This window comes from Convolutriloba macropyga, chromosome 15 (genome assembly GCF_964194025.1).
Source record: "Convolutriloba macropyga chromosome 15, txConMacr16.3, whole genome shotgun sequence".
Lineage (NCBI taxonomy): Eukaryota > Metazoa > Xenacoelomorpha > Acoela > Convolutidae > Convolutriloba > Convolutriloba macropyga.
Window position 1 is genome coordinate 33,205,011 of NC_134482.1, and position 22,500 is coordinate 33,227,510.

The window sequence follows — 22,500 nt, forward strand, 5'->3', positions numbered from 1 at the left end:
ACAAATCTTTTGAAAAAAATTAACGAAAGACTCCAGAACGTACTCGATGTAATAGATAAATTCGACCGCAACAATTTGCCCTCGTTTTGTAAATCAGTAAAGCACTAAATTAAAAAAAGAAGGAAAATAAATAAAAAAACAAGAAAAATCTGAAATTATTTTTGTCTGTGATTTGCAACAAGATAATATCAAAAAGTTACGACTCCATATAAATTATTTTAAACAGACCTGTTAAAACATTTCTAGACCATCAGTTTTCCAAAAAAAAAACAGAACTAACCTCAAAAAACCAGGAAAAAATGAAAAGAAAGTAACAAGGAAAAAATCACATTTCGATTGGCTTCGTTTTACAATTTCCTTAAGTTGCAACAACCACAAAGTTATTCTGCAAAATTATGGAATAACATTTTCGCTAAACCATTGAGTACCAGCACTTTACAACACAAATTGATAACTATATATACAGAAAGTTTAATAAGCCAAAATCGAATCTGAAAAAATACTTCAATTAATTCAAGGGTCTATCCTATGATCAAAGGTCTATCTCTTCAGTATCGCAATCCAATGAACAGGTCTAAGGAAGCTATTTCACGATATAGGTTTTCTGAAAGGCAGAAAAGACTTGGGAAAATTTATTTTATTCCGTTTTCTGGATAAAAAACATTGCATTGATCCACATCGAAAAAAGTTTCCTAAAATTTCCAAAAGATAACTGCGGCACAAAAAATTCTTTATAGATACCAGCGCATTTTAGAAACCATGCAGAAACCGCTAAAAACGCATTTAAACTGGCACAATTACAATAAAAAACTCGCAAGTTTTTAGTTTTCGTTCAGCAGAATAACCTAAACACTTTTTCACGCGCGGTATTTGACTTTCTATGAAACACATTCTCAAAAAGAGTCACAAAGTCACTGATTAAAAAATACGTCCCCATTCCTCCCCTGGATTCATATAAAACGCTTCAATACAATTCAAGTTCTTTGAAGTGTAAAAATGAATTTTGATGGAAAAGAAAACTAAAGCCGAGAGATTTCTATTTATTATCAGCAACAAGAGCAAAGCCACCTTTGTACGGCCTAATGTAAATTTGTATCTAGGTAGTAACAGCGGAACAGTATTAAGTTCCTTATTCATTGTTTTTTTTGGTGGTGACACTTTCTTTGAGGATGAAATTTTTGCCATTGAAGCCAAGATTGCACACCCTTCTTTTCGAGTAAAAACCAAACTTCAAAACAGAACGAAAATATGTACGTTTTCATAAATTGCTCAACAACCTTTTTTCGGTATTGGAAATTCTTTTGAAAATATACATACTTTTTTATGTTTTACAATGTAATTTTGAACCAACCGACAAGAAGGGTGAGCAGTCTGGGCTCTTTTTGATGGTTATGACAAATTCTATGGGTATGAAACTTCTACCATCGAAGCCTTGAAAGCTAGATTGCACACCCATCTTTTTGGTTAAAAACCACCCTTCAAAACAGAAAAAAAACTATTTTCATTTTCAAAAAAATTGTTCAATACAGGTGAAATTTTTTAATAGCTGATATAGTCATTATGTTCTGTCATTACATAATGAATAGCAAAAAATTTAATTATTAAATAATTCTGTCCATATATTTATCGATTACTATAAGAAAAATGGTGCAGCAGATAAATCGGGTCATATTTTGTTTTCAACTAATAGTTTTATTTAAAAAACAAAAAAATCGAGTTTTCTGTGCCCTGCACAGATTCAGATGATCCTTTTGTTTATCTTTCAAAACTTTGTGTTGTGTTTACTTGAAAAAACAATTTAATTAAAATCAAAGTGCAAAGTAAAATAAAGAAACAAAAAAACTAAGTTGCAAGATCAAAGAACAACTCGCCGTCAAAAATACCAAAATTAAATATCAGTGCAAGAATATTATCGGTCCAAATTTCTTGCAAAAGTGAAGTTAATTGTTACCTATGATAAAATGACGCGGTATAAAAAGAACGGTGCTGATATCAATAACGTTTCGAAGTTTCAATTTTTTTCTTGTAAAATGTCACGTCAACTTTCAAGTATAACAGATGGTCAAAAGTATACTGACGTTGTAACAATTACTTTACAGCGTTTGTTTCTCTTCTAAAACAGACAAACTTTTGATTTAACTTATGATATACAAAACCGAGATAAAATTTTTCTTGCTATATGTTTATTCAATAATTTAATATCAAACTTTAATCATCAAAACGGTTACAGGTAAGGGTGAATCAAGCCGATAGTTGAGTTAGCCGAATTTTTAAAGAACAAGATAAGTAAAACAAAAACTTTGAGATAACTATATTTTGAGTTGTCTTTTGTGGGCCCGTAGGCGCTTGTCGCCAGGTTGGCCCACAATTTCCAGATTTCATCCCATAGCGCATGAGAGCCAGGCATGAACCTGTACAGCAGCCCACCTGGGCTCGCAAACTCTTGATGGTTGAAAATTGGATGTTTTAACTTTTTCTTGGTGGATAAAAACTACTATTACTAAACACTGTCATATCGTTATATGGGCTTAAAATTCATTATATACCAATAGATGCATATAATAATTACATAAATTTTCGGCTTGCTTGTAAAAGTTTGCTTACATTTATTTTGGTTTATGCACTTTTCTCAAGGTAACAACTACACATTTTTGTTTTTAAGTGCAATTGTTTATACCGAATGCTTTTTTTCTATTTAACTAGGTGTTTAACTCATGACAGAGGCGATCACTGTATTCTGTGATGGCATATAGCACCTGCATGTAAAAACTGTATTTGGCTTATATTTTTGTATTTGATAAAGCTTTAATTAACAGTACCTTTCAAGCATTATGTATGAGAATTTAGAAGTCAAAGTTCTAATATGATTTTAACAGCGGTTCTTACTATGCGCAAATAAACATGTATTTGCGTTGACATCACACTGTAAAAATTATACTCTTTGTGTAAAATTATGTTTTTAACAATTTTTTAATAATTTTGGCTCTTTTCTGTTATTGCCCCCCCCCCCCCCCAGCCTTATATAGCCAGTCTATTTGCACCCCCAAATATGTTCTTTTTGGTCCTTAGAGATCCTTTATTTTATTCATAATAAATTGCCGGTACCGGTAACCGAATGGATGAAATTTTGTTTCCGGTTGTCAAAAAAATTAGTACCATAGAGCTATTCCTGCAAAAGAAAGGCGAAAAAATATTAAAAACACGATTATTCTGCTTACATTATAAGCAAAGTTTGATTACCGTATACGTCTTAATTTCAAAACTTGGCTGCACAATTAAATTGTAAATGCCGTTTGTATATAATTGTATATGTTAGTGTATGAAATGAAACCAATATGCTATAACATTTATAAGTGGGGTTGCAAACGGACGTGGGGGAGGGGGGGAGTAGTAGATAAAACAAGGAAATTAACCACCAGTAAAATTTGTCCCTTTCTCCTAACGCTAATCGCGCATGTCGAATATGGCCAAATTTTACTGCTTGTTGATTTCCTTGTTTTATCTACTACTATCAATTCTCTCTATATTCGATCAAAAATCAATCAGAAATTAATTAAAATCAAAAATAAAACAAAAAATCAATAAAACAAAGCAAAATTTACATTTCACTCTTTAAGAGCAATTCACTCTTATTCGGGGTGATCCACCAGTAGAAAGATCGCTCTTTTTCGCTCTTAAAGAGTTATTCCCTCTTTTTTGACATTTTTTTTATTTTTTTTATACTTTAATTTCAAATTATCTATACTCTTCAATAAAATTATATTTTCTTTTACTTTTTCTATATTTAACCATTAGTAATAAGAAATGATAAAAAATTATAATATTTACACGAACAACTTTCCCCAGTTTTGGTAATAACAGATCTGGGAACCAGCCTCGCTAATCTTTCAGTTAAATTTCTACTAAACCCTTTAGGTATATCTACATCTGGATGTTGTTTCTATACATGAGCCCGTATCCCATCATACCTCACAACAGAAGCACAATATGGACAATTAACTTTAGCTGAATTACAACTTCTACATGTATACTTACTCTCATCAAAATCAGTTAGTGGTTTTATATAATTACATTTATTACAACTTCTAATCAAGACTTCTGGGTTAGGTTTAAGGTTAGGGTTGGGGTTAGGGTTAAGGTTAGAGTTAAGGTTAGGATTGGGGTTGGGGTTAGGGTTAAGGCTAGGGTTAGGGTTAGGGTTAGGGTTAGAATCTGAGTTAGAGTTAGAGTCATAGATAGAACTAGAACCAAAACTAGAACTAGAACTAGAACTAGATTCATTTTTTAAAGAACAACCCCATGGAGAAAAATTATTAGCACAAATACCACTTAGTATTAGATTACCACACATACATTTATCAGTTTTATCTTTATGACATGATTCATAATGATATTTTAAAACAGCAATGTTTCCATATTTATAGTTACACCCTAAACATTTTAAAAGCATTCGTAATAGGGTAAACTATAATATTTACCTAATCATTTCGCAGATAGGACCTTGTCCATCAGTGGAACTGCTTCGCAGATGTTTCACAATCAGTGTAACCGCTTCGCGGCAATATTTAGCCATGATTTCAATTAAATCTTTAGTATTATCTTTAGATGTGATACAGTCTGCTAAATATTTAATTATTAACGTATTGAGTGTATAAGTTTTACACCTCTTATCTAAAATCAATTCAGGGTCTAATTCTTTTTCATCTCTAACAAAATTTATAATCTCTTCTCTAAATTCTTCATTATTTCCATACAGTCTGGTTAAAAACTTTCCTCCCTTTCTATTCAAAATTCCGTTTTCTTCAATTATATATTCTTCTTGTATCTTCTCGATTGGTGTAACTAGTTTGCGGATTGCATTAACACAACTATTTCGTAGATAGGGCTTTGCCCATGTTTCACTTTCAGTGTAACTGGTTCCCAGATCGGTATAATCACTTTGTGAATTGGGCTTCGCCCATGTTTCACTATTGGTGTAACCACTTCGTAGATCATCTGTGGACATGCTTGGTTCACCACATGCGGTGTCTGCTCCCAGATCTTCTCCATATCCAACGTTAACCAAAGTGTTTGCTCTATTCAACATATTGCTTGCACTCATTGCCACGGCTCCAACAGTTTTTATTATTGAATCAGGATAAATATAGCTAGTTATAACTAAACCCCAACCCATAATTCCACCAATATTTGATAATTGTTTTAAACCTTTTGCTTTAACCATCTCTCTTGTTAAAACATCAATCTGAATTTTTATATTATTTAAAGTAAGAAACTTATTAAAATAAAACTGATAATTATCATGATTAATGGTATTTCTATCTGTTGAATTTATCATGAGTGGTTTGATATATGCTATAAGTTTATTTATATCTTCTCTTTCTAATTCATATTTTAAACTAAGAGCTTTTAAATCAAGGAAACCAGCTCTTGAATCATATATCATTGTTCTAATACTATTAATAATAATAAAAGTGTTTTCCTTCTTAATATATTTAATTATACCATAACGAAGTTCATCTGACATTCCATCTGTACGATTATAATGGTTACTATTTAACTCACTAATTATTTTACTAAAGTCAAGTTCACATTTATACATCTCATTAAAGTTTTTAAATAGATCAGGTCCATTATAATTTGTTAAATAAATAGTATCACAACTCATTCTTGCCGTATTAATTATTTGAGCTGGTTTATGACACATTACAATCCTTGAGTATTATAATGTCTACCATCAGTAAAATAATAAGCTATATTCTTATGTAACCTATCACCCATATCATCAAGTACTATTACACAATTTTGAAATTTATGCATATTTTTTTTGTGATCATATTTATATCACATTTATTAAACCCAGTATAAAACTTATTAGACTCAGGATCTATCCAGTCTCTGTCATCTTTACACACTATAACTATATTTTTAGCGTGGTCTTGGTTTTGGTTTTGGTTTCGGTCTTGGTTTTGGTTTTGGTTTTGGTTTTGGTATTGGATTTGGTTTTGGTTTTGGTCTTGGTTTTGGTTTTGGTCTTGGTTTTGGACTGAGTATAATTTTAAGTATTGTCTAATGAAATATGTTTTCCCTGTACCAGTTCCACCATAAACAATAGTATGTAATGGTGACTTTTCATATTCAAATCTAACTAGACTCCTATTCATAAATCCACCAAAGCTTTCTTCTAGTTTTGTGTATTTACTCGGTATTGAATCATATACTATAAAACAAAATATAAATATTAAAAATAAAAAAAATTACACTACCGTCTCCATTTTCATATATAAAACATAGACTTGATTTAGACTTAGACTTAGACTTATTAAATTTATTATATAAAAATGCTTATCCTAACTTTTGAGGAATTCAATAATGAATTTAATATTGATAATAGTGCTACGAGTGATATTAGAATAAAAGATTTAGGAAAAGATATAAGTCTAACAACAATTGAAATAGTAATGAGAGATCAAACTCCAGATAACATAAGTGATCTTAACTCCAATATTATTCTAAGTCTACATCCAACTGAAGGTACACATTGCGTTTTAGTTAAAAGAAGAGAAGGTGGCCCTGTGTATTACTTTGATAGTTTTGGTGTTGAGACCCCTCCATTATTCTTAGAACAATATGTTGATCTAGGCTCTCATGAAAGAATACAACAATATGATGAATCTTATTCTGGGGCTTATTGTTTATATATGATCTATCTTATTGATAGAGGATTTAGAATTAAAAGTGCTTTGAACATTTTAGTTAATCAATGTAAATATCCAGGAATATATAATGAGTGTTTTTGTTTAGGTTGTAATGTTAATCAGGGAAGGGACGAAGTCCTTGGTACCCCAACCTGCTTCGCAGATGATAAAGATAATGATAATGTTTATGTTAACGATTATGTTAATGAAAATGATAATGATAATGATAATGATAATGATAATGATAAAGATAATGATAATGATAATGATAATGATAATGATAATGATAATGATAATGATAATGATAATGATAATCATATTGATAATGATAATGATAATGATAAAGACAATGATAATGATAATGATAATGATAATGATAATGATAATGATAATGATAATGATAATGATAATGATAATGATAATGTTAATGATAATGATAATGATAATGTTAATGTTAATGTTAATGATAATAATAATGATAATGATAATGTAAATGATAATAATAATGATAATGATAATGTTAATGATAATGTTAACCATAAAGACAATTATATATATCTATTTGATGAAAAACATGGCGAAGCATCGGTGAAACCGGTTTCCGGATTGACGAAGTGCCACCAAAAGGGTAAACCGAACAATATTACCCATACTGGTGACATCTCTGTTAATATTTATGATGATCTACAATCATGGCTAAATGATGATAATATAATTACTGAAGCCGCATTCCCAGATAACTTTAGATGTATAATATCTGGTCCTAGTGAATGTGGTAAGACAATCTTATTAAAAAAACTAATTCTAGCTAGTATATAATTTGATCAGCTATACATCATTGGACCTATTGGTGATCAACACAATGGATTTGAGTGATTAAACCCAAAAGCAGATGTTGAGTTTATTAAAGATATAAAAGATTTACCATCTCCTGATAAACTACCCAAAGACTTAAAGAAACTAATGATATTCGACGATGTTAGAGCCAAAGAACCAGTTATTAATGAATACTTTTATAGAGGTAGACATAATAATTGCAATATGATATATCTTAATCAAAACCTGTTCTCTCTGGATAGGCAGAGTGTTAGAGAGAACTGTAATCTATTTATTTTATTTGAACAGAGAGGTAAAGTCCTAGCATCGCTATATCAAGATTTCGTTAATAATATTGAACTTAGTTATAATGATTTTGCTAATATATGTAATAAGATATGAAAAGAGCCCTATAATTACATTGTCATTGATATATCTAAAAACAAAAACATTAATAGTACACTAAGAATTAATTGGGATCGGAGAGTATTGTAAATTATTTATTATTGTACAATTTGATGTTTCACTTGGTTCCCATGCTTCATTTGGTTTCCATGCTTCACTTGGTTTCCTTCTAAATCTTTCTTTGTCACATAACCTACAATAGAATTATTTATATCTATACTGAGAGATATGTTTATATACTTTACACTTTCTACACGCTAGATATTGATCGGGATTATTAAAATGTTATAGTAAATGATTATGTTTATCTCTATATGTTATAACTCTATTACATACAAAACATTGATATGGATTACCCTGACACCCAATACAACTCTGACTCCAGGACTTAATTTTACATTCATCGCATTTAATACTAAACTTTTTTATTTTTTTTAAGGGGGGAATATTATTTCAAATATGTTATGATTATTAGGAAGTAGGAAGTGTTTAGTCTTGGTCTAAGTCTAGGTCTAAGTCTAAGACAAAGTCTAAGTCTTGATCTAAGTCTTGGTCTAAGTCTAAGTCTAGGTCTAGTTCTAGGTCTAGGTCTAAGTCTAAGTCTAGGTCTAGGTCTAACTGTTAACACAAATAGGGCTTCGCCCAGCTGACTACGTCAGATCAACGAAGTTGTTAACACAAATGTAAAGTAAAACTTAATACATCGCCTATAAAGTCTAGAGGTTTCCATGCTCATCTTTAATATGAAATTCCATATATTCTATTCTAATTTTTCGCAGATGATAATGATAATGATAATGTTTATGTTAACGATAATGTTAATGAAAATGATAATGATAATGATAATGATAATGATAATGATAAAGATAATGATAATGATAATGATAATGATAATGATAATGATAATGATAATGATAATGATAATGATAATGATAATGATAATGATAATGATAATTATAATGATATTGATAATGATAATGATAATGATAAAGATAATGATAATGATAATGATAATGATAATGATAATGATAATGATATTGATAATGATAATGTTATTGATAATGATAATGATAATGTTAATGTTAATGATAATAATAATGATAATGATAATGTAAATGATAATAATAATGATAATGATAATGTTAATGATAATGTTAACCATAAAGACAATTATATATATCTATTTGACGAAAAACATGGCGAAGCATCGGTGAAACCGGTTTCCGGATTGACGAAGTGCCACCAAAAGGGTAAACCGAACAATATTACCCATACTGGTGACATCTCTGTTAATATTTATGATGATCTACAATCATGGCTAAATGATGATAATATAATTACTGAAGCCGCATTCCCAGATAACTTTAGATGTATAATATCTGGTCCTAGTGAATGTGGTAAGACAATCTTATTAAAAAAACTAATTCTAGCTAGTATATAATTTGATCAGCTATACATCATTGGACCTATTGGTGATCAACACAATGGATTAGAGTGAATAAACCCAAAAGCAGATGTTGAGTTTATTAAAGATATAAAAGATTTACAATCTCCTGATAAACTACCCAAAGACTTAAAGAAACTAATGATATTCGACGATGTTAGAGCCAAAGAACCAGTTATTAATGAATACTTTTATAGAGGTAGACATAATAATTGCAATATGATATATCTTAATCAAAACCTGTTCTCTCTGGATAGGCAGAATGTTAGAGAGAACTGTAATCTATTTATTTTATTTGAACAGAGAGGTAAAGTCCTAGCATTGCTATATCAAGATTTCTTTAATAATATTGAACTTAGTTATAATGATTTTGCTAATATATGTAATAAGATATAAAAAGAGCCTTATAATTACATTGTCATTGATATATCTAAAAATAAAAACATTAATAGTACACTAAGAATTAATTGGGATCGGAGAGTATTGTAAATTAATTATTATTGTACAATTTGATGTTTCACTTGGTTCCCATGCTTCATTTGGTTTCCATGCTTCACTTGGTTTCCTTCTAATTCTTTCTTTGTCACATAACCTACAATAGAATTATTTAAATCTATACTGAGAGATATGTTTATATACTTCACACTTTCTACACGCTAGATATTGATCGGGATTATTAAAATGTTATAGTAAATGATTATGTTTATCTCTATATGTTATAACACTATTACATACAAAACATTGATATGGATTACCCTGACACCCAATACAACTCTGACTCCAGGACTTATTTTTACATTCATCGCATTTAATACTAAACATTTTTATTATTTTTTAAGGGGGGAATATTATTTCAAATATGTTATGATTATTAGGAAGTAGGAAGTGTTTAGTCTTGGTCTAAGTCTTGGTCTAAGTCAAGGTCTAAGTCTAAGACTAAGTCTAAGTCTTGATCTAAGTCTTGGTCTAAGTCTAAGTCTAGGTCTAGTTCTAGGTCTAGGTCTAAGTCTAAGTCTAGGTCTAGGTATAACTGTTAACACAAATAGGGCGTCGCCCAGCTGACTACGTCAGATCAACGAAGTTGTTAACACAAATGTAAAGTAAAACTTAATACATCGCCTATAAAGTCTAGAGGTCTTCCATGCTCATCTTTAATATGAAATTCCATATATTCTATTCTAACTTTAGTTACATTTTGATACAAGATATCAGTTGGTATAATATTTATCAGGTAACCTGGTGGTTCTGTTAGAGTAAAAGTATATAGTATGTCTGTGTTATTCCCATTATCTTTAACACCAGATATCACATTTCAATGAATGTTAATTGTACTAAAACCCATAATATCAACAATTTTCTGAGATGTATATTTACTTTTTTTATATACTACTTGCCTAAATCCTAGTAATGAGGCTATTGAGTTTTCTACATCAAAGCTAAGTGCTCCTTGTTTGATTTCCATTTTAGATTTCATTGTATTTTTATCAGGTTCTATTATAACATTACCATCAGTTTCTTCTTTTATTAACTCTGCTATGTCAGTTAATTCATATGCTCCCAATGTAATAGTTGAATATAATAATGGGATTCCTTTATAATTATAATTAAGAACTGATTTAATGTTAGAACTATTGATAGAGTTGGTGATGGAATAAGAATTAGAATTTGAATTAGAATTAGAGTTAAGATTTTACATAGAAGTTTCTTCGCTATCTATAACCGTTCTAGCATATAAAAATTGATTATTACTTCTATTCACATTAAACACTGAGTTATAGACTGATAATCTAAATAAACCTAATTTTGTTGTATTAAGTATAAGTTCACTAAAATTGAACTTTTCTGTTGACCTTATCATTCTGAAGTTGAGTGTGTGTTCTTCTTTAGTTTTAGTTAAAGCTTCAAGTATATTTTGTAGTTCATATAGAATTAAGTTGTCAGTCATTTTTTATCTAATAAGAATAGATTTTAATTTGGATACAACTTATGGTTATAATAATTATATACACAAAAGTAAGATTATAAAATATAAACCAAATAATCTGGCAACAATGAATACAATCAATACTAATATTAATATCTTACTTAATAGAGAAGAGAATCATTTAAATTTGCATGATTCATATCTAGAGATAGAGTTTGTTGTATCAGATGATGCTGGTGGTGTATTTGGCAATGAATCTGATATCAGATTAGTTAATTATGGTATGATGGCATTGTTTAGTTCAATTAAGCTTGAAACTAGTGCTGGTAGGATTATTGAATATATAGATCATTGTCATCCTAATCTATTGATGTATAAGTTATTAACTAGTGCTGATGATGAATATGAGAGTGGTTTTGTTAGAAATCAAGGCAATAGAGATTGTCAACTTAAAAGTGACCATATTGTTGCACAACGAGGTCATATGTATATGATGATTAAGATGAGTGATCTATTTGGTTTTGTAAACGATTTAGAAAAGATTATATATGGTTTAGGATTTAAACTAATATTAAAAAGAAATAATAATGATAGAGCTCTATATAGAGTTAATGCTAATCCTGGTGCAGTTGCTAATGATGGTAATATAGAAATTAGAGATATATCATAGTTTGTGCCGAGTATTGATCCTAGTAATGAGAATGGAATTATTGTACAGAAAGGATTAAAAAGAAGAATAATATTGATTTTAGTTACTGTGAAAGAGAGACATTTTATAAGAATGTTACCAATGCTACTAACTTCTGGTTTGATCTTGGTATGGAAAGTGGTATGGAAAGACCACAATATATAATAGCTGGTTTTGAAAATAATAATGTTAATGAACAAAATCATGATGCAAGTACATTTCATATAATGAATGTTACTGAATATATTGTAAGATTGGTAGCGAGTTTTATCCTGAGGATAGAATGAATATTAATTATGGTACCAATAATTATAATGAGGCTTTTAAAGAGATTGTTAGCTTTAATAAAGACTATAATGGGCTACCACATAATATAAAACCATATATAAATCATAGAACATTCAAAAGTAATTATAGAATATATGTATTCGATACTAGATATCAAAGTGATCATATAGGTCCACAACCAATACAGCTTAATTTTAAATTTAATGCTGCAGTTGCAGAAGTTATTTATCATGCATTAGTATTAACTAGAAAGGTTATTAGTGTGAATACTGATGGAAATAAGATGGTTGATATTATATCTTAGTTACATCTAATAGTATAGTTATAGTTATAGTTAGTAATAATAGTATACTTACACTTATACTTATACTTATAATTATACTTATAGCCAGTCATTATCTAAATCAAACTATTTCCTACTAGTCTTAACAAAACCTTTAGCATATATAGTATCTAGTTTCTTTTTATTCTCTAGAGACAAACATCTAGCTTCAAGTTTAGTCTTAGGCTTTGGCTTAGCCTTAGTCTTAGGCTTAGTCTTAACAACAAAAGGATTATACTGTTTAACATCCATTATTTTTTATATAAAGAAATGAGTCTTTTAAACAAGTTAAAAACCAATTCATATTGTGTTGGTGGTAGACATTATAGTGGTACTAATAACATAAGAGGAGTTATCTCAGCCAAAGGAACTAAGATGTTAAAGTTTAATTGTGTTAAGTGTAAGAGAAATAAGACAATGACTGTCAGTGATGCAACAATAGAAGCAGAGGGATTGAAATATTTCTTTAAAAGTGTTGGTAGAGCTACGGTTAACTTTGGAAAGAAAGTTAATAATAATCCAGTAAGAGCATTAGAAGTAGCAAGTAAAATAGGAATTGCAGCTGCAAGTAGAAACCCTAGAGCTGCTTTACCAGCCACACCTGATTTAATTAATTTTGCAACTACTGGTGAAGGTATAAAGGTAGTACAAAAAGGAAGAGGGTTATACTTAGGTACTAAGAAGAGATAATTGTTTGATTATAGTCATGATTAAATTTAGGATTATGTTTATATTTATGATTATGATTATATTATGTTTCTGATTATGATCAAGATTTTAATTATATTCTGTTTATGATTATTGATAGATTTTAATACTAATAAAATTATTACTAAATACATTAAAATAACTAAACACTAACAAGTTTAGTTTAAAAAAACACTCAGTTTGTTTTTCTTGTTTTTCTTATAATCCTCATATACCTTAACTAATTCATTATACTCATCATTATCTATTTTATTATCATTTATTGATTTAGTATATAGTCTTTTAAACTTGTCGCTAAACTGTTTACTTAAAATATACATTTGTGAATACTTTATAATTTTTGTTTCTTATTTTAGTATTAATTGTTTTTGATAATGAACCACAAACAGTTGCCGTAGCAAAAGCTGTTGGTATAGAATAAGGTAATATTATACCTAATAATGCAACTGATGTTGTTGTTGCCGTTGTTGCTATTGATGATAATACTGTTTCTGTTATCTCAGCTATGTTAATATAGTTTTTATATCTACTTAACTTCTTATTATAGTTATTAGTTTCAGTTTCATAATAATTTCTAATATCTTTTATAATGTTTATGTTGTTATTAAATTTATTATTAGCTAAGATCTTTTCATTTATTAATCCTTCTGATACTGATGACAAATCTGGATATAGTAATCTCTCACTCGGTGCTGTTGGGTTAGTCATAGTTTCGGTTATTTTAATTAGTAAAAATTCTTTCTATTTCTTTCGTTATATCTTCTTGTTTAAAAACATAATGCTTCTCTAGACTTTCTTGTTCTTTATTATCAAGTAAAGTACTTCGTAAAAGTATAGCAATTATATATTGTACTATTGTCTTTTTATTCTGCATCTGTAAAAAAATTAGTCTTTTTATTAACTTCTTTAAATTCTTTTAGCCCAGTAGTAAACATTTCATCTAGTTGTACGTTAGTGATATTCTGATTAAACTTATTACAATCAAATTCTTGTTTTATTGATTATATTTAGTGATAGTATCAGCAGCAACTTTATTACAAAACTTAACAGTATTTGAGACTTCATTTGCTGATTCAATAAACTCATTAATTAGTTCATCCTTAACTTGTGTTTCATTTAGTTGTAATGTTTTAGTTGTGACTTTATCAAATTCATCTTTTCTTACTTCAGTTATGTTTCTAGGTAAAATGTCTCTTTTATTAGAAGAGGATAATAAGTTATTGTCACAATACTCTTTATTGACAACATTTTTCATCTATCGGAGGATGTACATTCGTAATTTTATAGGTTTCCTTCATATCAATTTTATCATTATCTTCTAGGAATAACCCACGAGCCTTACTTAGTGTTAAGTTGTTTGTTGATGTTGATGCTGATGTTGATTGATGTTTAGCCTGATTGAATCTATTTCTTGTCATCTTTGTATTTGTTTACAATAAGAGTTGATCCAGCTTGCTGGCTTATAAGTGTCACTTCTTCGAAGATAGACCTTCGGTCATGTTTCAACATCAGGGAACCTGCTTTGCAATAGACCGGAGGTCTATACCTAATGATTCTAAAACCTTGTCATTAGATTCAAAATCAAACTGAGATTTTAATAATTCTTGTTCGTAATATTTACCTTCTATTATCTTACCATTAATATCTTCTATTTTATATGTTGGTGGTTGTGTTTTTAGGACTTCATTAACTTTAAGCAATTCTCTATTCCCATTAGAAGTGTATAACTTAGAGAAGATATTACGTTTTTCTGCATTTCTAGCATAATCACCAACTTTAAGTTTAGGTTTAATATTCTTAAAACTAAAAGTGTATTTAACTTTATCAGGATTATTAGAAGCATCAACAGGTGTCATATTAGTTGTTGAATGAATGTTTTTGTTATATGTTATGACTGCATCATTTAGTATATTTACCCAATTGCCATCGCCATTGATGAACATTGGTTTATTAATTATATGTAATAATGTTCTATTAAATCTCTCTATAAACACAACCTTTAAATCACTAAGAGTAGAATATAGTTTTCTTTCATATCCTTTAAGTAAAGATTTAAATGTTTTATTGTAAAACTCACTACCTCTATCTACCAATAACTATTCTGGTTTTCTACATTCAGAGCCATCCTGTGGATCTTCTGATAAAATTGATTTGAAACCATTAGTTATAGATAAACCAGATTTATTCTTTAATGGAATATCCCATGCATATTTTGAGAATATATCTATAACAGTTAATATAAACTTATAATTATTATTGTATTTAATTAGAGATGATTTATCAATTAAATCAGCTGACCATGTTTCATCTATATAACGGTATTATTCTTTGTCTTCTAAACTTTGTTATTTGAGGACTGAATACTTCTTTAGCTAATAATTATTGTTAAGTTTTAATTGCGTCTTGTTTTCTTGTGGATATAGTCATCTGTGATGCGGGTTCCCTGATGGACGTAGTCATAGCTTTGCTCATCTGTGAAACAGCTTCCTTGATAGCTTTGTTCATTTGTTCATTTACTATAGATAAAAACAACAAAATATCTAGTTGCTCTTGATTAATAATATTCATAGATAATAGTTGCTTAGATATATCTAGCATTTCATCATATAACCCATCATGAACAGCTTTTGTTTCTAGTATTCATATCTCTAATCTTTCTATTAAACTATTTGGGTTGGCTTTGCTATTTAATCCACTACCATATACATCATCTTTTACCCCTATTATACGATTTATTGCTCTATATCTAGCGCTTTTCTTATCCCCTTTTCCTAAATCATATCTAATATCATTTAAAAACTTTTTAATTTTGTTTTCATATTCCTCAATTTTACCATGTTTTATATTAGGGTTAGTAAGAAAGTTTATAAACTCATCTGACAATCATCTATATTATCCTTAACTATAAATGCATTCTCTTGATAAATTAGTTTAACACCGTTCATTTCAAGTTCACAAATATCTAAATTTCCGAACTTTAACTTTAGTTGAGGATTAGATTGAACTGACATTAAATTAATAATTTGAGCCGTGTCTTTATCTACTAACTTTCTTGGTTTATCTCGAGCTTTCTCTACAGCTTCATCATTGGACTTCATTAATACTTCATTAAACTGGAAGCCAGCTTGCTGGATCATCTTAGTTTGTTTATCTAACTCTTGATTTTGCCAATCTATTGCTCTTAATCTTTGTTCACTTAATGCTAGATTGTGTTCATTGTTTGCATTTAGTGTTTTAGTTAAAGCATCAAATAACTCTTCTATTTCACCTATTCCTGTTGTTTTAATTTATCTTCTAATCTATTTCTTCTGTTTTGTTTTTCTAGATTATTTAATTCTATAAGTGTTTCTAGTTTAGTCATTTTTTAAAATTATAATAAATCATTATATATCGTAATGGCGGCAAGGATTAACTTTCTATCATCATTGATGGTTAATTCTTTAATATTATTTATGAACGACTCTAATGATTCTTTACTTACATCTAACCCTAATTTTAATAGTAGCTCTATTGGAGTAGCATTAATCTTTTTTTTAAAATCTTTTTTGAATAAATATAGTTCCTTATCATGTGGATAACTTTTTATATTGTTTACATAAAACCTTTTATCATCAAATATATTTAAACTAATCTTACTTGTTTTTGTTGTTGTCATGCTATTCCCAACTTTTTGTATTCTGCATTCATCTACTATTCTCTGAGTATTATTCATTAATGCATTATAATATTCTATGTGCCTAGCATTATTATGCTTCTCTATTCCTTTTTCTTTAGAGTTTTTAGGATAATTTTTGAAGCTATATGTTTTGGGGGACAATGCTATAAATTCCTCAATAATCCTACTCCCCAGCTCGTGCTTAAACTTGCCGGGGACTTTATTATTAGTTTTTATAGGTATGTCTAGATTACTTTAGTCCATATGCTCATCACTAACTTTACCTTCACTATAACTTAATACGAAACTGTCCGTATCCACACAGTGAAGTGTTAGATCTTTGAGGGATGGTTGTAGAATGTCATAGAACACATCAAACATATGTAATTTGCTAATTTCGAGTATTGTTACTCCTACATATACAGGTGAACTATGTTTTGTTTTTTTCTTCATATATTCTATTTGGCTATAATCTCTATATCTAGTTATGTTCTTAAAAGTTGGTTTACTTACACTTTTCATTATCTTTTCTTAATCAAGCAAGAACTTGCTTTGAAAGAAGTGTAGAGGATTCATGCACATTCTTCCATATAGGGAGTCATTCATTAATTTCCCTACATCCTTTTCTGCTTCAGTTTTAGCAGTTGCTCTTTTATTTGTATTGTTTTGTATATAATCTCTACATATACAATCTTGTTTAAATTTAATTACTCTTAGTATTTTTGTTGCTTTTACCTCCATCTTTATATAGAACTTTAATATCCTATAATGAACCCTATATTCTGTTTTGTTGTTTTGGTCTAAGATTAATTTCTCTGTTTTTGTTTTACCTTTCTCTCTTTCTTGGTATCCCAATTCATTATCATTTATCTTTCTCTTATTAGGCCTCAGTGCTAACTGTTCTGTTCTCTCTTTACATTCATTAGTATAATCAATATCAAAAACTATATAGTAACCATGATCACTATCATCTGGAGTATTCAATATTGCATCTAGAGTAGCAGTAGTAAAAAATTGGAAGTCCTTATAAGGTAATTTTTGCATCATTGCATAGCCGTATAGGTTGTTTGCGTCTATGTACCATATATTTCTATGTGACTTCGTCCATGTTTCACAATTATTTTTACTAATATATCTATCACCCATTATTCCACATATACCACCTCTCTTTGCTCCAACAAAATCATCTAGCATTTGTTTATCTTGCAATGCATCTAATGTAACACCACTTGACATTAACCAACAATCAAAACTATAACCTGGTAAACTAACGTAATGTAGTGGGTTGAGCTTGAATTCGTTCATGCTTAGTTTAATATATTCATTCATGCAATAGTCTAATATTTTCACATCATTCTGTAAATACTCTGTAGTTAGATCTTTACCAGTTTTATTACTGTTTTCATTATTAAAGTTATCTACTTCTTCTTGTGTTGGTAATTTTTTATGTAGTGAGGATTTGAAGTCTTCTATTTTTAGATTACCTATAGCTTCATCATACTTATACAAACCAAAGTGTTCATATGGATATATTGTTTTAGTTTTACATCCGTATATCTTTGCCAACTGATCTAGAGGCGTAGCTAGGAAGTTAAAACTATCTAAGAACTTGAGACAACCAATGCTAAACATCTTAGACTTACCAGCAGCTAGTGGTATGTTATCTACTTTTCTTTTATCATTATTCTGTTTGAAGAGTTCACTGTATAGTAGGTTGAAGTCATAGCCAGAGCCATTGTGGAATATTACAGGAATGAAGTTTTGTTGTTTGTGCCTCAGATTACATATTCTACATGCTGGTCCTCTATATTTATCAGTTTCATGACAACGATCTCTCACTTTATTAATACATGTTTTACTGCAGATATGACAAGTGTTATTTGTTTCATGATATAATTTATCTTCTTCTGTGAATATCATCTTTTCATTTTGTTTGAAATTATTCTCAGTTTCTATTTCTAATTGATCTCTAGCAAATTTTTTGATTCATCCTAGACCGAAGTAGTGTTTGAAGTTACCTTGCCAGGTGTAACCCACAGCTATTGGAATATGTTCAGCTGTTACATTTTTTAAGTCATTAGTTGAGACTTCAACAATGTAACATTCTATATCGGCAGTTATAATATCTTTATATTCTGACGTTTGTGTTCATTTATAAAAGTAATATGTTTTTTCTTAGGACAAAAAATCTCTGGTTTGAATGAGTTGTTGCATTCGTGTATATCATATTTAATTTGTGAGTTAAACCAATAGGTACACCTATCGCATTAATAATAATAAATGTTGTTTTTATTTGGTCGTTCTAACAGGGTTTCTATATTTTTTATTAGGGCACAGTGTTCTATTTGACCATTACTCCAAACTAGTATTCCTACATCTTTTCTATCTTTGTTAAAATCATCCACTTGTTTAAAAAATTTTACTTTGCCCCCACCACAAGGTGTGTATACCCAAATATTAATATTATACAATTTCTGTGTTCTTATTACATAAGCAAGATCATCATCATGTTGTCGTCTTGGTTCAATTAGTTTATCTACATTTTTACTTTCTCGAGTTGCATGATGTGGGGCGGGATGTAGCCAAGCAGTTATAGTTAGTTGTAAGCAATTATATTTATAACTACGTATATTTAATATCGATTTAGAGTTTTTGAGATCGGGAGGTAAAACTATATAACTACCAGTAGATGCTTTAGTTGGTTCAATGTTTAACTGAATACTTCTTATTCCAAGAAACTCGAAATCATAACCATGACCTTCACATATTTCCTTTTTGAAATCTAGCCACTGATTGAAGTCACCACATTCATATATTGCATTATTATTAATATAATCAGTATTGAAAAATATTTTAGTAGTTTTAGCTTCATCTTTAGTTCTCTTCTTGTAATCACATTCTGCCGTGATATTATATTTAAAACTCTTAACTCTACGAAACTGGTAACAGTTTTTAATTTCATCTAAAGAGTAATTAGTTGCTTTATCTATATCTTCAATGTAATTCCCACCTTTATCAGTAAGATAAAAAATTTATGACTAAATGTGTGAGTAGTTAGAGCTATTTTATTCCTAAATTCTTCATGACATTCTATACACTCTTATCCGTGAAAGGGGCTCTGCCCTTGGTACCCCAATGGCTTCGCCGGTCTCATTTTTGAGTAGATGTTGTTTTCGGTTTTGGCTTTAGTTTTAATAATATAATCATCTTCATCCGAATTATACAGCCTCTCCGAGATTTCTTCTTCTTCAGACTCAAACATTTTCTTCAATAGTTCCTTAAGTTTGAGATCGTATGATTGATGCCTGTATAAACCCTTCTTTGTTTCAAAGGATAAATTACAGACATCACAGAAGTTTATGACATTATTATTAGTTGATTGAGACATGATGTATTTTTTTAGGGAATAATCAAAAAATAATTTTTCGAAAAATGAAAATGAAATGCGATAAGTGTATAAATAAACCTTGGAAAGAATGTTGTAATAATTGTAAAGAATTAGAATATTCTTGTTATGTATGTAAAAATATGGTTAAGGTTAAAGATTATATAGAACATTTGGGATATCATTATTCTGATCTTGATCAATATCTAGTATGTAGTATGTGTAATGTTTATAAACATGTATCATTATATAGATTTAGAAATAGGAAATGTAGACTATGTATTTATCTTCATAGATATAGATATGGACATACTAGAAATCAATTCAGGGAGCATGTTTATATGTATAATATTCAAGAAGACACAGAAAAACACTAATCACTGTGTTTTCACCGATCTCAGTGTTTTTGACTGTGCTCTTTTTGTTCAAGTTATCCACGAAGTGGCTTCATCAATTTTTGCAACTTTGGTTTTACGTGCTTGATGCACGATCTCACTAGTTATACTGAAAAACACTAATCACTGTGTTTCCACCGATCTCAGTGTTTTTTGACTGTATACACATCACAGTGTGTCCCATATACAGTCTCACAGCAGGGATTATCCTTTTTAAGAACTGTGAATTTGGTTTTTTATCTCACTTAGTTTTATAGTATTTCATCAGGGTCGGGGGACGTTCACTGGAGTTAGTGAGGAAGGAACCCCAAACCTTCCGTTTGCTAAAGCAACTTAACTAGACTCGATGATTTAACCACTACGCCAAGTGAGACAGAAAGTTTTAGTTTCAGATTGATTAAATATTGATTAGGGGATATTTGAAAATTTTATTATTTTAATATTTCTTTCAATTTTTGTTCAAGTTTTCTTTTTTGTTCAAGTTTTTTCGCAAGTTTGTTTACGTGCTTGTTACATGGTCTCACTAGTTAAACTAGTATCTGGGATACGTCCACCGGAGTCGGTGGGGATAGAACCCGAACTATCCGTCTGATAACGATTAATTACCAGCTTAACTCGACACTAGTGGTTTGCACCAAGTGAGGCAAGAAATGAAAGATTTAAAATATAAAAGAAGTGAATATAGAGAGAATGTATAGTAGTAGACAAAACAAGGAAATCAACAAGCAGTAAAATTTGGTCCTATTCGACATGCGCGATTAGCGTTAGGAGAAAGGGACAAATTTTACTGGTGGTTGATTTCCTTGTTTTATCTACTACTGGGGGGTGTGGAGGAATGGCAATAAGAGCCATAATTTTTCGCACAGAACAGAACAGAAAAGAGCCATAATTTTTCGCATTTTTATTTTTTATAGCGTTCATAACTATATAAGAAGACGGCAATAATTATTTCAACATTACTTACCAGGTGTTGAATAATCGTAAAGAGTCAACTTTAATTTTGGGCGGTCCAAATTAGAACAAATTTAACAAAAAGCGGTTAATTTGAAAGTAAAGGCATATATAGGACAAACGCCGCGATTTCTTCTCAAGGCATATTCTTCTCAGTAAAGGGAGATAAAATTTTGTCACACTCACAAATATGACCTATTTAATGTCCATATCAAATTACCAAAAGGATATCAATCGTTCTTTCTTGCTTCTGCTGACGCTTTGATCGTCGTCAACCAGAAAGAACAACTAATTTTTCAGACCATCATCTTTGGCATGCGCCGAGTCTATCTGAACTCGGCTTTTTTGCGGCCGCATTTCCCTGACGAGGAGAGGGAAAGGGGGGGGGGGTGGGTGGGGCTAGAACGCAGATAGGCCAAAAATAGACCGTCCTACGCTAGTACGTAAAACCGGTACATATTTTTCTGCTTACGAAACAGCATTTTAAATTCTCATGCTGACTACCCAGAGGATTTCAGTACTGAACCAGTGTAAATCAAGAAACATTGACCAATCGCAGCAATCAGAGAAAAATTTACTCGCTTATTTTCAGAAATTTGGTGACTACATTGTCATTTTAGGATGTCGCTTAGCAACCTGTCGTCAAAAAGTCATCAGTTGGACAGCGGTCCTTTTTTTTCACTTTGTGCAAATAGCCCGAAAAAATATTGCCAAAAATATATTTTTACAATTTTTTTCCTGATAGACTACTGCCACATAGAGTGATTACAAAAACAATTGCCAAAAAAATTTTTTCAAGAAAAAATTTATCAGTGTTTTATCTT

At 29.8% G+C, this 22,500-nt stretch overlaps 1 protein-coding gene across 5 annotated transcripts in view; it reads right to left on the reverse strand.

Moving 5' to 3' along the window:
* LOC142354702 (MFS-type transporter SLC18B1-like) overlaps positions 1-22,500 on the reverse strand; it is a 99,202-nt gene that overhangs the window by 7,042 nt on the left and 69,660 nt on the right. The window contains exon 1 of one of the 5 annotated variants that reach the window (XR_012761110.1): positions 1,952-2,113. The exons of the other annotated variants lie outside the window; for them this stretch is intronic. The gene's annotated coding sequence lies outside the window, so the exon portion shown is untranslated. Of the gene's footprint in view, positions 1-1,951; positions 2,114-22,500 lie in introns of those variants that run through there. 5 annotated transcript variants of the gene reach the window in all.